The sequence below is a fragment of the Saimiri boliviensis genome, chromosome 2 (genome assembly GCF_048565385.1).
Source record: "Saimiri boliviensis isolate mSaiBol1 chromosome 2, mSaiBol1.pri, whole genome shotgun sequence".
NCBI lineage: Eukaryota > Metazoa > Chordata > Mammalia > Primates > Cebidae > Saimiri > Saimiri boliviensis.
The window spans coordinates 11,855,562-11,870,275 of record NC_133450.1 but is presented as its reverse complement, the minus strand read 5'-3'; the positions used below and the strand labels follow the sequence as shown (position 1 = coordinate 11,870,275).

At 44.3% G+C, this 14,714-nt stretch overlaps 1 long non-coding RNA gene across 1 annotated transcript; it reads left to right on the top strand.

The window, feature by feature from the left end:
• Window positions 1–1,775: 1,775 nt before the first annotated feature.
• On the top strand, window positions 1,776–7,448 carry LOC141583475 (uncharacterized). The gene is made up of 2 exons (XR_012516093.1): window positions 1,776–2,095; window positions 4,024–7,448. It is a non-coding gene; the product is annotated as an uncharacterized LOC141583475 (long non-coding RNA).
• Window positions 7,449–14,714: the final 7,266 nt, after the last annotated feature.

Sequence of the window (14,714 nt, the reverse complement as noted above, 5' to 3'; positions counted from 1 at the left end):
CCGGGAGCCTGAGGCAGGGCTGGTGTCCCTTGCTCTGATCTTGTGACCGCCTTCTTGCATGGGGCGGGGGCAGCAGCCGGGAGCCGGAGTCCAGGCTGTGCAGGCAGTCCTGCGGTTTGACACGTCCACTTCCATTCCATGCAGACTTCCTGGGAATGACCAGAGGCCTCTATGCAGTTCCTGTTCCCAGCGGCTCACAGTCGCCAGGCCCAGGGAGACAAAACGTCCCTGAATGCGGTGGGGCAGGGAACAATATGGGGCGGGCGGAGGAGGGCCACAGGAAATGTGTTAGGGACAGCCGGGGAGCTGGCATGGGGCTGGGGGTGAGTCAGGGACTTGTGACTTGATAAGGTCCGATGACTCCGAAGGAAAACAGCCGGAGTCCAGGGGGGCGCCGAAATGGGGAACAGGACGGGATTTCCGGCGGCTGTGTAGACATGAGTTCTTGAGTCCCCACAGGTCTCCCTGCAGCAGAGGACCTTAAACAATATCCAACCAATCACATTATCGTGACTGGCTCTCTCAAGTAGGGATGATGATCCTGACCTCACTGGCACCAGGATTCACACCAGGCCAGTCTGCCTCCAGGGCAGCTGGGTTTCCTGGCACACAGCCCTGACCTTTGTGGCACCCCCCAAATCAGACACTCCTGTATTTGAGCCCAAGGCCTCTTACTAGGTCTTCACATCCTTGCTTGCAAAGGCCAGATGTGTGTGACCGTGTGGGTGATTTGGAGTCCATCATACCCCACCAAAAGACTCCCAGCAAACGGCCATTTCGCCATTAGAATTTAGAGTTTAAGAAAATGTTTGAAACTGGGGAAAAGAAGACCACTTAGTTCCCAAATATAACAAGAAAACTGCAAGTTAAGTTAATAATCACGATAAAAATCACATTCACTGTGGATCTGTGAGTTTAATATGCCTGATATGGGCCGGGCGTGGTGGCTCACACCTGTAATCCTAGCACTTTGGGAGGCTGAGGCGGGTGGATCACAACGTCAGGAAATCGAGACCATACTGGCTAACACGGTGAAACCCAGTCTCTACTAAGAATGCAAAAACTGGCCGGGCGCGGTGGCTCACGCTTATAATCCCAGCACTTTGGGAGGCCGAGGCGGGTGGATCACAAGGTCGAGAGATTGAGACCAACCTGGTCAACATGGTGAAACCCCATCTCTACTAAAAATACAAAAAATTAGCTGGGCATGGTGGCACGTGCCTGTAATCCCAGCTACTCAGGAGGCTGAGGCAGGAGAATTGCCTGAACCCAGGAGGCGGAGGTTGTGGTGAGCCGGGATCGCGCCATTGCACTCCAGCCTGGGTAACAAGAACGAAACTCCGTCTCAAAAAAAAAGAACGCAAAAACTTAACTGGGCGTGGTGGCATGCGCCTGTTGTCCCAGCTACTTGGGAGGCTGAGGCAGGAGAATTGCTTGAATCCAGTAGGTGGAGGTTGCAGTGAGCCGAGATCGAGCCACTGCACTCCAGCCTGGGCGACAGACCGAGACTTTGTCTCAAAAAAAAAAAAAAAGAAAAAAAAATGTGCCTGATACAGAGTGAGGATTCCAAAATTTAAGAATGCCGGGGTGGAGGAAAGGGTCGAAACAGCCCTGCCCATGCCTGGCCCTGCCGCCCATGTGTTAGCGCCTGCAGTGCTGTGCTAGAACTGGGAGGCTCTTCCCAAACAATTCACTTCTCAGAGCCTCCGTTTTTTTTATTAGTCAAATGGGACCATAACTATCTAATACTGGGTTAATGGGAGGGTTAAATACGATAATGTGTGCAGGGAGCCAGGCCGCGGAGTCTGAGCTCAGCTATTGTTCTCACCTCCTCAGGCGGCCCTGCCCAATTTCAGGAAGTCCATTTTGGCTGGAAGCTTCTTAGGATGAAAGAATGTTGGAGAGAGAAGGCCATTAGAAAGAAAGCCGAGCCAGCCTCTTACATGGGAGGGTGACTTCAGAAACTCAGGAGGCCCCAGGCCTTCAGCTCTGTTCCCACTGCCATTCTCTGCGCTTCCAGCTTCACCTTTCCAGTCTGAGGCTTTGTTTGAGTGCATGGCCCGTCCCACCCCAGAGTGCTGGTAGCAGAGTCCAGGTAAGGCTTATTTTTGTATTTTCTTTTTTTCATTAAAAACAACAACAACAACAACAACAACAAACCAAAAAACAGCTCTGTTGAGGTGTTGTTGGCCTACAGTAAACTCCACATACTTAAAGTGCACAATGTGCTAAGTTCTGACCTATGTTTACACTCATGCAATCATCACCATAATCAGGAAGATGATCATGCTCATCACTGCCAAAAGTCTCCTCGTGCCACTTTATAATCCTTGCCTCCCTTTCTGCAAACTCACTGTAAGGGTTATTGCGGAGTATAAAATGAGGAAACTGAGGCCAGTATAAGAAAAGTAAACGCCAATTTAGTCAGTTCCCAGGTGAGCTTCTACAGGTGGGGGAAAGGGGGCCAGAGAAGTCCCACTGACTTCCTGGGGCGGGGGTTTTTTATGGCTAGGAGAAACAAGCAACAGCTGGGTGCTCTGATTGGGTCCATGTGAGGGTTATTGAGACAGGGTGGGCCGCTATTGGTTGGCGGGTTGTTGGGCAGGTTTTCTGGTGCCAGGGTTGCATTAGCGGTGAGCCATGCGGCAGAGCTAGGTGCCAGTGCAAAGCCTGGTGCCGAGTGCAGAACCTGGTGCCGAGTGCAGAGCCTGGTGCCGGGGGCAGAGTCACGTGCTGAGTGCAGAGGGCTTTACACTCACCCCAACTCCAACCCAGTCCCCAGGTGACCACTGATCTGTGTTACATTACTATACGTTAGTTGGTTGTTTTGTATTTATTTAATTTTTTGAGACAGGGTCTCTCTGTGGCCAGGCTGGAGTGCAGTGGCACAATCACTGCTCACGCAGCCTCCACCTCCCAGGCTCAAGCAATCTTCCCATGTCAGCCTGCCGAGTTGCTGGAGCTGCTGGTGATTTCGTATGTGCCTGCTTGCCTGCTTGCATACGTGTGTGTGTGTGTTTGTTTTGTGGAGACAGTGTTTCACAGTGTTGCCTGGTCCCAAACTCCTGGGCTCAAGTGATGCATCTGCCTCGGCCTCTCAAAATGTTGGGATTACAGGCATGAGCCATTGTGCCTGGCCTGTGAACATAAGCTTTCATTTTTTCCTGGGGAAATCCCTAGGAATTGAAGGCTGGATCATAGCGTAGGTATGCTTTAACTTTCAAAAAAACTTGCTAAGTTATTTTCCAGCGTGGTTGTACCGTTTTCATTCCAACTAGTAGTGTAATAGAGTCCCAGTTGCTCCACAGCCTCACCAGCACTTGGTATGATCAGTCCTTCTGGTTTTAGGCATTCTAATAGGTATATAGTGGTATCTCATTGTGGTTTTCATTTACATCTCTTTAATGATTCATGACATTGAGCATCTTTGTATTTGCTTACCTGGTACATGCATATATATCTTCTTTGGTGAAGTGTCTGTTCAAATTTTTTTGCCTTTAAAAATAATTGGGGCCGGGCTCAGGGGCTCACACCTGTAATCCTGGCACTTTGCGAGGCCAAGATGGATGGATCACCTGAGGTCAGGAGTTCAAGACCAGCCAGGCCAACTTGGTGAAACACTGTCTCTACTAAAAATACAAAAATTAGCCAGGCACGGTGGTAGGTGCCTGTAATCCCAGCTACTTGGGAGGCTGAAGCAGGAGAATCACTTGAACAGGGAGTCAGAGGTTGTAGTGAGCCGAGATCATACCACTGCAGTCCAGCCTGGGTGACAGAGCAAGACTCCATCTCAAAAAAAAAAAAAAAAAAGTTTGTAATCCCAGCTACTCAGGAGGCTGAGGCAGGAGAATTGCCTGAACCCAGGAGGCGGAGGTTGCGGTGAGCCGAGATCGCGCCATTGCACTCCAGCCTGGGTAACAAGAGCGAAACTCCGTCTCAAAAAAAAAAAAAAAAAAAAAAAAAAAAGTTGTTTGGATATTTTTAATTTTTAATGTTACTCATCTTATTTTTATTTTTTTGTAGAGATGGTCTCCTTATGTTGCCGAGGCTGAACTTCAACTCCTAGGCTCAAGCAGCCCTCCCACCTTGGCCTTCCAAAGTGCTGAGATTACAGGTATGAGCCACTGTGCCCAGCCTTATTTGTTTCTTATTATTGAGTTTTGAGAGTTCTTTATATGTTCTGGGTATAAGTTATGAAATATCTGATTTGCCAGCATTTTCTCTCAGTCTGTGGATTGTCTTTTTATTTTCTTAACTATGTCTTTCAAAGAGCAGAAGTTTTACATTGATAAAATCCAACTTATTTGTTTTCTTGTATTGACTATGCTTTTGTTGTGTATCTAAGAAATCTTTGCCTAATCTGAAGTTGCAAAGATTTTCTCTTATTTTTTCTTCTAAATTTTATGGTATTAAGTTTTACATTTAGGTCTATTATCTATTTTGAATTAAATTTTATATATGGTGCAAGGTACTTCAGGTGTCTTCTTTTTTTTTTTTGCATATGGATAGCCAATTATTCAGCACCACCCCACTGCCCTCCTTTTTTGTGGGACAGGGTTTTGCTCTGCTACTGAGGCTGGAGTGCAGTGGTACTATCACAGCTCACTCCAGCTTCCAACTCCTGGGCTCAAGTGAAGGGACAGTGAACCCAGGCAGAGCCCAGCAGTTGTCTTGAGCTGAGGAGATGGAGCTGGGAGTCCAAGGAAGTCAAGGAAGTCTGGCTTCCCAATAGCTGGGAACACAGGTGCACACTACCATACCTGGATAATTTTCTCCTCCTTCTCCTTCTTCAGTTTTTAAATTAAGAGAGTCTGACTATGTTGCCTAGGCTGGTCTCAAACTTGGGCTCAAGTGATCCTCCTGCCTTGGCCTCGAGAAGTGCTGGAATTACAGGTATGAGCCACCATGCCTGGCCAACACTATTTATTGAAAAGATTATCCTGGCTGGGTGAGGTGACTCATGCCTGTAATCCCAACACATTGGGAGGCTGAGGTGGGCGGGTCACCTGAGGTCGGGAGTTTGAGATCAGCTTGACCAACCTGGAGAAACCCAGTCTCTACAAAAAGTACAAAATTAGCTGGGCGTGGTGGCGCATGCCTGTAACCTCAGCTACGGAAGAGGCTGAGGCAAGAAATCGCTTGAACCTGGGAGGCAGAGGATGCGGTGAACCAAGATTGAGCCATTGCACTCCAGCCTGGGCAACAAGACCAAGACTTGGTCTTAAAAAAAAAAAAAAACGCAGAAAAGACTATCCTTTTCCCCATTGAATTATCTTGGAAACTTTGTCAAAAATCAATTGGCCATTTATGTCTAGATCAATTTCTGGACTTTATACTGCTTCATTGATCTACTTGTCTATCTTGAGGGCAATGCCACACTGTTTAGATTATTGCAGCTTTATAATAAGTCAGACTTGTTTTGGCTGTTTTAGACTTTGCATTTCCATATGGATTATATAATTAGTTTGTCAATTTCAAGGAAAAAATGCCTGCTGAGATTTTGATTGGGTTTACATTGAATCTATGTGTCAATTTGAAAAGAATTGACATTTTAGTAATATTGAGTCTTCTGATACATGAAGACGGTATATCTCTTCATTTATTTATTTATGCTTTATTTACATAGGCTTTAATTTTCTATTCAGAGAGTTTTTTAGATTTTACTGTACAGGTCTTGCATATCTTTTGTCAGATTTATCTGTATTTAACATTTTTAATGTTATTGTAAATAGGACTGTTTTTGTTATATATTTAGGTTTCTGATTATTGACAGTTTTGGGTAACAGGAACTGGATTTACCCTGCCACCTGACACAATTGAAAAAACAGACAAGGGCCAGGCGAGGTGGCTCCTGCCTGTCATCCTAGCACTTTGGGAAGGCAAGGCAGGTGGGTCATGAGGTCAGGAGTTTGAGACCTGCCTGAGCAACGTGGTGAAACCCAGTCTCTACTAAAAATACAAAAATTAGCTGAGCGTGGTGGCGCTCACCTGTAATCCCAGCTACTTAGGAGACTGAGGCAGGAGAATCGCTTGAACCCGTGAGGTGGAGGTTGCAGTGAGCCGAGATCACACCACTGCACTGCAGCTTGGGTGACAGAGCAATACTCCATCTCAATTAAAATAAAATAAAATAAATGAAAACAGACAAAATATAAGAAACAAGGACTCTAAAAACACTGAATTCAGGCAATGGAGAACAGTGATACCTGAATGATAGAAAGAAGATGAGATGAGCTACCATTACCCTAGCTTACTGCCTGGAGAGCATTTACAGGCTACAGCAAAGGGACAGTGAACCCAGGCAGAGCCCAGCAGTGGCCTTGAGTCGAGGAGATGGAGCTGGGGGTCCAAGGAAGTCAAGGTAGCTAGGATTCACAGGGAAGGGTACCGGAGAGGAGAGATGGGGAGAACCATATAAGGAGAGAAAGTCAGAGTCTCTTCTAGTATTCAGATGAGTAATGACCAGCAAACACATGTGAGAAAACTACGTGAGGCCCGGAAGGAATCCTAAAAGATTAGAGGGAGCAGTGCCTGGAGCTCTCATAGGACTCAGAATAGTGCCTGTTTCCAACAGCCAGAATGTAAAATATCATAACTCCAGGGACATCAGTTAAGGGTCCTAGAAAATGTCTCATCACAGTAGTAGGGAGACAACCCTAGACTAAATCGTACTCTTGTCCTGCCTAATAAAGCTTCAAGTCAACACCTAAAAGGATCAAACTCTTTCCAATAATTTTAGAAATACAAAAGAATTTCACTTAACAAAATAATATCCATAATGCCTAGAGTCTAATCAAAATTACCAGGCATTCAAAGGGGAAGGAAAATAAAGCACACAATGAAAAGAGGGTCTTTAACGCACAGTGAAGCAAAGGCATGGAAACGGCTTTTATAACTGGATCCCATAAGTTCAAGAAGCTGAAGGAAAGGCTGAACATGATAAGTGGAGATGTAGAAAACATTTAAAAATCCAAAGCAAACCTCTAGAGATGAAAACCACAGTATCTGAGATTAAAAATATGCTGAATAAATGACAGATTCAACATTACAGAAGAAAAGATTAGTGAACTTGAAAACAGTAAAATAAACTATCCAAAAAGAAAAACAGCAAGAAAGGCTGGGCGTGGTGGCTCACACCTGTAATCCCAGCACTTTGGGAGGCAGAGGCGGGCAAATCACCTGAGGTCAGGAATAGGAGTTTGAGACCAGCCTGGCTAACATGGTGAAAACCCGTTTCTACTAAAAATACAAAAAATGATCCAGGCGTGGTGGTGCACACCTGTAATCCCAGCTACTTGGGAGACTGAGGCAGGAGAATCACTGAACCAGGGACACAGAGGTTGCACTGAGCCAAGATCATGCCATTGCACTCCAGCTTGGGCAAAAAGAGTGAAATTCCCTCTCAAAAAAAAAAAAAAAAAAAAAGAAAGAAAAAGAATTAAGAAAAATGAACAAAGCATCAATGGATTGTGGGACAACTTTATCAGGCCAAATGTATGTGTAATTGGAATCCTTGCAGAAAATGAGAAAAATGGTGGAACCAACAAAATATTTAAAGTAATATGACTGAAAATTTTTCAAATTTGACAAAAACTGGAAAGCCACGGATCCAATAAGTTTGACAGATTTCAGCTATAGAAATAGAAAACTCCAGCCTGGGCAACATGGTGAAACCCCATCTCTACCAAAAATAAAAAACACACACACACACACACACACACAAACCCCCAAATGAACTGGATGTGGTGATGCATGCCTGTGGTCCCAGCTACTCGGGGTGGGAGGCTGAGGTGGAAGGATCACGTGAGCCTGGGAGGCGGACTGCAGTGAGCTAAGATTGAGCCACTGTGCTTACCACTGCACTCCAGCCTAGACAACAGAGCGAGACCCCGTCTCAAAAAAGAAAGAAAGAAAGAAAGAAAGAAAGAAAGAAAGAAAGAGAAAACTATCCCACATCACATAATAACAAATTGCTTGAATCCAATGATTAACCAAAAAATTTAGAAGTAGCCAGGAGGTGGGGGCATACATTCCATACAGAGAAATAAAGCTAAAGATGACAGCAGATTTCTCATCATAACCAATGCAAGAGATAACTTTTTTAAAGTATCAAAAAAAAAAAAAAAAAAAAAGACTAGAAATCTCTATTCAGTGAAAACATCTTTTAAAAGTAAAGGGGAAATAGACTTTCTCTGACATACTATTGTAAAATGTTTAATAGCAATAGCATAAAGGCTGGGAAGGCACAAATGTAAGAATACTATTATAAGATACTCGTATACTATGTCAAATGATATAGTATCATTTGAAGGTGGACTGTGATAAACTAAAGAGGCATAATAAAGAAACAACAAACTAAAACAACATAAAAAGGAGTTAAATAATGCCAGCAAAGGAAATAAAACAGAATCATAAAAAACTATTCAGTTAATAATAAAAAGGCAGAAAAAGAGGAAAATGAATAACAGATGAGACAAATAGAAAAATAGGAAAATAACAGATTAAAACCCAACCATATCAATAATCACATTAAATGTGATTAAATGTGAACATTCTGATTAAAAATCAGAGATTTTCAGACTGGGTAAAAAAGTAATACTCAACTATATGCTGCCTGCAAGAAATTTAACATGAACATTGTGATTAAAAATCAGAGATTTGCCGGGCGCGGTGGCTCAAGCCTGTAATCCCAGCACGTTGGGAGGCCGAGGCGGGTGGATCACGAGGTCGAGAGATCGAGACCATCCTGGTCAACATGGTGAAACCCCGTCTCTACTAAAAATACAAAAAATTAGCTGGGCATGGTGGTGCGTGCCTGTAATCCCAGCTACTCAGGAGGCTGAGGCTGGAGAATTGCCTGAACCCAGGAGGCGGAGGTTGCGGTGAGCCGAGATCACGCCATTGCACTCCAGCCTGGGTAACAAGAGCGAAACTCCGTCTCAAAAAAAAAAAAAAAAAAAAAAAAAAAAATCAGAGATTTTCAGATTGGGTAAAAAAGCAATACTCAACTATATGCTGCCTGCAAGAAATTTAAATATAAAGAAAAAATAGGTTACAAGTAAAAATATAGAAAAATACACACTAATACTAATCAAAAGAAAGCTGAAGTAGCTATGTTAATACTGGAAAAAAGTAGATATCAGAGCAAAACATATTACCAAGAATAAGCAAGATCATTTCATAATGATCAGGAAGTCAACTTATCAAGGTGATTTAACAAGATGTTTATGTACTTAATGACCACCCTTCAAAGTACATGGATCAAAAAGTAATAGTACTACAGGAAGAAATGTACAAATGCGCAACTGTAGATTCAACGTTCCTCTCTCAATAATTCATAGAACAAGTAGACGGAAAATCAGTAATGATATAGAAGATTTCAACAGCACTACCAACCAACTTGACCTGATTGACATTTATAGAACATTACATCCATTAACTGCAGAGCATACATTTTCAAGTGCATACACAACATTTATCAAGAAAGACTATACTTCAGGACATTAAACAAGTCTCACTGAATTTACAATAATTCAAATCATGCCAAGTATGTTTTCTGATCACAATGGAAGTAATTAGAAATCAACAACAAAGATCTCTGGAAAATCCCCAGATACGTGGAAACTAAGTAACATACTTCTAAGTAAACTATGGGTCAAAGGAGAAATTAAAGGCAACTTAGAAAGTATTTTGAAATGAATGTAAAAGAAAACACAATATACCCAAATGTGTAAAATCTCACTAGAATAGTATTTAGAGAAAAAATGATACCACCAAAATGCCTATGTTAAAAAGATAAAGGCCTTCACTCTGTTACCTCAGAGTCTACCCTGAGGAACTAGAAGAGAAGACCAAATGAAGCACAAAGTAGAAGAAGAAAAATAATAAAGATCAGAGCAAAACTCAATAAAATAAAAAATGGAGAAATAATACTGGGACTGAAAGATGTCACTACAAATTCTACATGGATTAAAAGGATAATAAGTGACTGTTGTGTACAAAATATACCAACAGATTTGACAACTTAGATGACATGGACAAATTCTTTGAAAGACACAAACTTCCAAAACTCACTCAAGAAGAAACAGGTAACCTGAATAGCCCAGTATCTATTAAAGACATTGAATTTGTAGTGAAAACCTTTTCCACAAAGAAGATTCTAGGCTCAGACAGCCTCACTGAAGAATTCTACCAGACATTTAAGGAAGAAAGCATATCATTTATATACAAAATCTTCTAGAAAATTGAAAAGGAGGGGGCCGGGCGCGGTGGCTCAAGCCTGTAATCCCAGCACTTTGGGAGGCCGAGGCGGGTGGATCACGAGGTCAAGAGATCGAGACCATCCTGGTCAACATGGTGAAACCCCGTCTCTACTAAAAATACAAAAAATTAGCTGGGCATGGTGGCGCGTGCCTGTAATCCCAGGTACTCAGGAGGCTGAGGCGGGAGAATTGCCTGAGCCCAGGAGGCGGAGGTTGCGGTGAGCCGAGATCGTGCCATTGCACTCCAGCCTGGGTAACAAGAGCGAAACTCTGTCTCAAAAAAAAAAAAAAAAAAAAAAAAAAAAAAATTGAAAAGGAGGGAATAATTCCTAACCCATTCTATTAGGCCAGCATTACTGTCATACCAAAACCAGACACGCATATCACAAGAAAAGAAAACAACAGACCAATATCCCTCATGAATATAGATGCAAAAATTTATAACAAAATTTTAGCAAATTGAGTTCAATATTATATGAAGAGGATAATGCATTATAGCAAGTGGGGTTTATCCTAGGAATGCAAAGTTGGCATAAAAAAAAAAAACCCGATCAATGTAATTTACTGTAGTAACAGACTAAAAATGAAAAATCATATAACCATGTTAATAAGTGCAGTGCAGGAAAAGCATTTGACAAATACGACTTTCATTCCTGAGAAAAACTCCCAATAAATTGGGAGGAGAAGGGAACTTCCCAACCTGATCAATGGCATCTATGAAAAATCCAAAGCTAATATCTGAGTGGTGAGAGACTGAATGTGTTCCTCCTAAGGTCAGGAACAGAAGAAGGCTGGCTGCTTTCACTGCTGTCAACATTGTACTAGAGGTTCTAGTTGGGGAAGTCAGATGAGAAAGATAAATTTTAAAACATCCGTATTGGGACGGAAGAATTCGGTTGGCTGTGGCTGGAATCCCTGGGGTGGGACCCCATCTCCAGAGTTCCTGATTCAGTGGGTCTGAGGCAGGGCTGAGTTTACATTTCTGACAAGTTCTCAGGGGCTGCTGTCACTGCTGCTCTGTGTAATGTGAAAATCACCGGCAGCTTTGCGGGAAGGCAAGAGCAGGAGTGGGAGGTGAGAGGTGTAGTTCCCCTCTGAGGCGCTAGCCGTGGAAAGGCCCCTAACTCCCATATTGGAGACCAGAACTCAAATATGAAGCCAACGGCCACAGTTGGTGTCCTTCCCAGGTCTTGATCTAGATTCTTGGGTCTAGGATGTCTTGCCACCAGGAGCCTGGAGCAGAAAGGCTCCTCAGGCATCTCCTCTGGGGTCCATCTGGCCCAGGCTCTTGCAAGGGCACTGCGGTTTTTGCTTAGAATACGGGTAGCTAACAGCTAAGACTCCCAGAACGTGGGAAGGACAAGGAGGTCCCCCAGACAGAGCAGGAGGGCGGCGCTTTCCAGCTGGGCGTGGAGTTTCACTGTCTTCACCTACAGAGGCCCCGCCCCAACCGCCCAGTCTCAGACTCCGCCCAATATAGCCACGCCCCCTGCACCAGCCCCGCCTTCCCGGTTGAGTGCAGTCTCTGAATCCCAGCCCTTCTTCCTACTGACTAGGTGACCTTGGGTGAGATACTCAACTTCTCTGTTCTTCATTCTCCTCATCTGTAATTTGGGAAACAACTGTCCCATAGGGTTATCATTAGGATTAAAAAAGTGTGTACTTGGGGCCGGGCGCGGTGGCTCACGCCTATAATCTCAGCACTTTGGGAGGCCGAGGCGGGTGGATCACGAGGTCAAGAGATCGAGACCATCCTGGTCAACATGGTGAAACCCCGTCTCTACTAAAAATACAAAAATTAGCTGGGCGTGGTGGCGCACGCCTGTAGTCCCAGCTACTTGGAAGGCAGAAGCTGGAGAATTGCTTGAACCCAGGAGGGAGAGGTTGCGGTGAGCCGGGATTGCGCCAGCCTGGGTAACAAGAGTGAAACTCTGTCTCCAAAAAAAAAAAAAAAAAAAAAAAAAAGTATGCACTTGTGAAGTCCTAGGAATACTGCCTATTAAGCACTGTTACTAAATGCATAAGCTTCGTTATTAGTGATAATTATTGATATCTTTGCCCTGTTGGAGCCCTGATTCACTCATTTCATCTTCTTTATTAATTTTTAAAAATTATGATGTATTTCAGACATTAAAAAAGAACATAAAAAATATAAAAACGGTGTCCCCATCACCCAGTTTAAGAATGAACGCATTAGCTGGGCATGGCGGCTCATGCCTATAATCCTAGCACTTTAGGAGGCCGAGGAGGATGAATCAAGAAGTCAGGAGTTCGAGACCAGCCTGGCTAATATGGTGAAACCCTTTCTCTAGTAAAAATACAAAAATTAGCGAGGTGTGGTGGTGTGTGCCTGTAATCCCAACTACTCGGGAGGCTGAGATGGGAGAATTGCTTGAACCCAGGAGGCGGAGGTTGCAGTGAGCTGAGATTGCACCACAGCATTCCAGCCTGGGTGACACAGCCAGACTCCCATGAAGAAAAAAAAAAAAAAAAAAGAATGAAAGCATTATAAATGTTTTCTCGGCCTGGCACAGTTGCTTATGTCCATAATCCCAGCAATTTGGGAGGCCTAGGTGGGTGGATCACTTGAAGTCAGGAGTTCGAGAGCAGCCTGGCTAATATAGTGAAACCCAATCTCTACTAAATATACAAAAAATAGTCTGGCATGGTGGCGGGTGCCTGTAATTCCAGCTATTCGGGTGGCTGAGGCAGGAGAATCACTTGAACCCAGAAGGGGGAGGTTGTAGTGAGCCAAGATTGTACCACTGCACTCCAGCCTGGGCGACAGAATGAAACTCTGTCTCCAAAATAAATAAGTAAGTAAATAAATAGACAAATGCTTTCTCTGTACTCAACTTTAGTCAGAATCTTCTGCCTCCAACGAATCCCCTCCACTGCTTGCTGGCTGTGAGAGATCCAGAGAAAACAGAAGTCAGATCCTGCCACAATCCTGCTTAAAAGTCCCCACCTGTAAGATAAAGTCAGACATGTTCCTTGACATCCAGGCCCTTCACATCTGACCTGCACTGAACCTTCTGTTTGGTCTCTGCCACCAAAGAGCAAAGTCCCTCTTAAGATTTCTTTAGCATCCCCTGCTCTTTGCATATGTTGAACCCTCTGCCTGGGGTCTTGTATTTCCTTTCTACTCTCTCTTTTACTCACTCGAGGGGGAGCACCTATCCTTTGGACCCCCAAGGCTCCCTAGCCTGCCCACTGGGAATTAATTGTGTTTGCGTGTCCCCTCCCTTAGACTGTAAGCACCTGGCGGCAGGCCATGGCGACTCTTCATCTGTTCCCAGGGCAGGGAAGGCACTCAGTACAGTACGCAGTTGTAGCTGTGTGTTTGAGATACTGTACTGGGGTGTGGAGGGAATGTTCATCTGCTGATTCAAATCCATTTTTTTCTTGGGGAACTTACAGTCTGTCAACTATAAAACTTCAAAGGAAGGGGCCGGGCATGGTGGCTCACGCCTGTAATCCCAGCACTTTGGGAGGCCGAGGGGGGTTGATCACGAGGTCAAGAGATCGAGACCATCCTGGTCAACATGGTGAAACCCCGTCTCTTCTAAAAATACAAAAATTAGCTGGGCATGGTGGCGCGTGCCTGTAATCCCAGCTACTCGGGAGGCTGAGGCAGGAGAATTGCCTGAACCCAGGAGGCGGAGGTTGCAGTGAGCTGAGATCGCGCCATTGCACTCAAGCCTGGGTAACAAGAGCGAAACGCCATCTCAAAAAAAAAAAAAAAAAACTTCCAAGGAAGAAAATAAAAGTAGGCTGGGCATGGTGGCTCACACCTGTAATCCCAGCACTTTGGGAGGCCGAGGTGGGTGGATCACCTAAAGTCAAGTGTTCGAGACCAACCTGGGCAACATGATGAAACCCCATTTCTACCAAAAATAGAAGTGTGGTGGCACAGGCCTATAATGCTAGCTACTCAGGAGGCTGAGGCAGCAGAATTGCTTGAACCTGGGAGGTGGAGTTTGCAGTGAGCTGAGATCATGCCACTTCACTCCAGCCTGGGCGACAGAGAGACTCTGTATTAAAAAAAAAAAAAAAAAAAGAAGGAAAGAAAAAAAAAAAGAAAATAGAGGCTGGTATGGTGGTTCACACCTGTAATCCCAGCACTTTGGGAGGCTGAGGTGGATGGATCACGAGGTCAGTACTTCAAGACCAACGTAGTGAAACCCTGTATCTACTAAAAATACAAAAATTAGCTGGGTGTGGTGGCATGTGCCTGTAGTCCCAGCTACTTGGGAGGCTGAGGCAGGAGAATTGCTTGAACCCAGGGGGTGGAAGTTGCAGTGAGCCAAGACTGTGCCGCTGCACTCCAGCCTGGGTGACAGAAAGGCTTCGTCTCAAAAAAAAAAAAGGAAAGAGAAGCAATTCATTGGGGTCCTCATTTAAAAAAACTCTAGAAAGTGTGGTTTCCTCTAAAGTGTCTGGTTTCCCCTC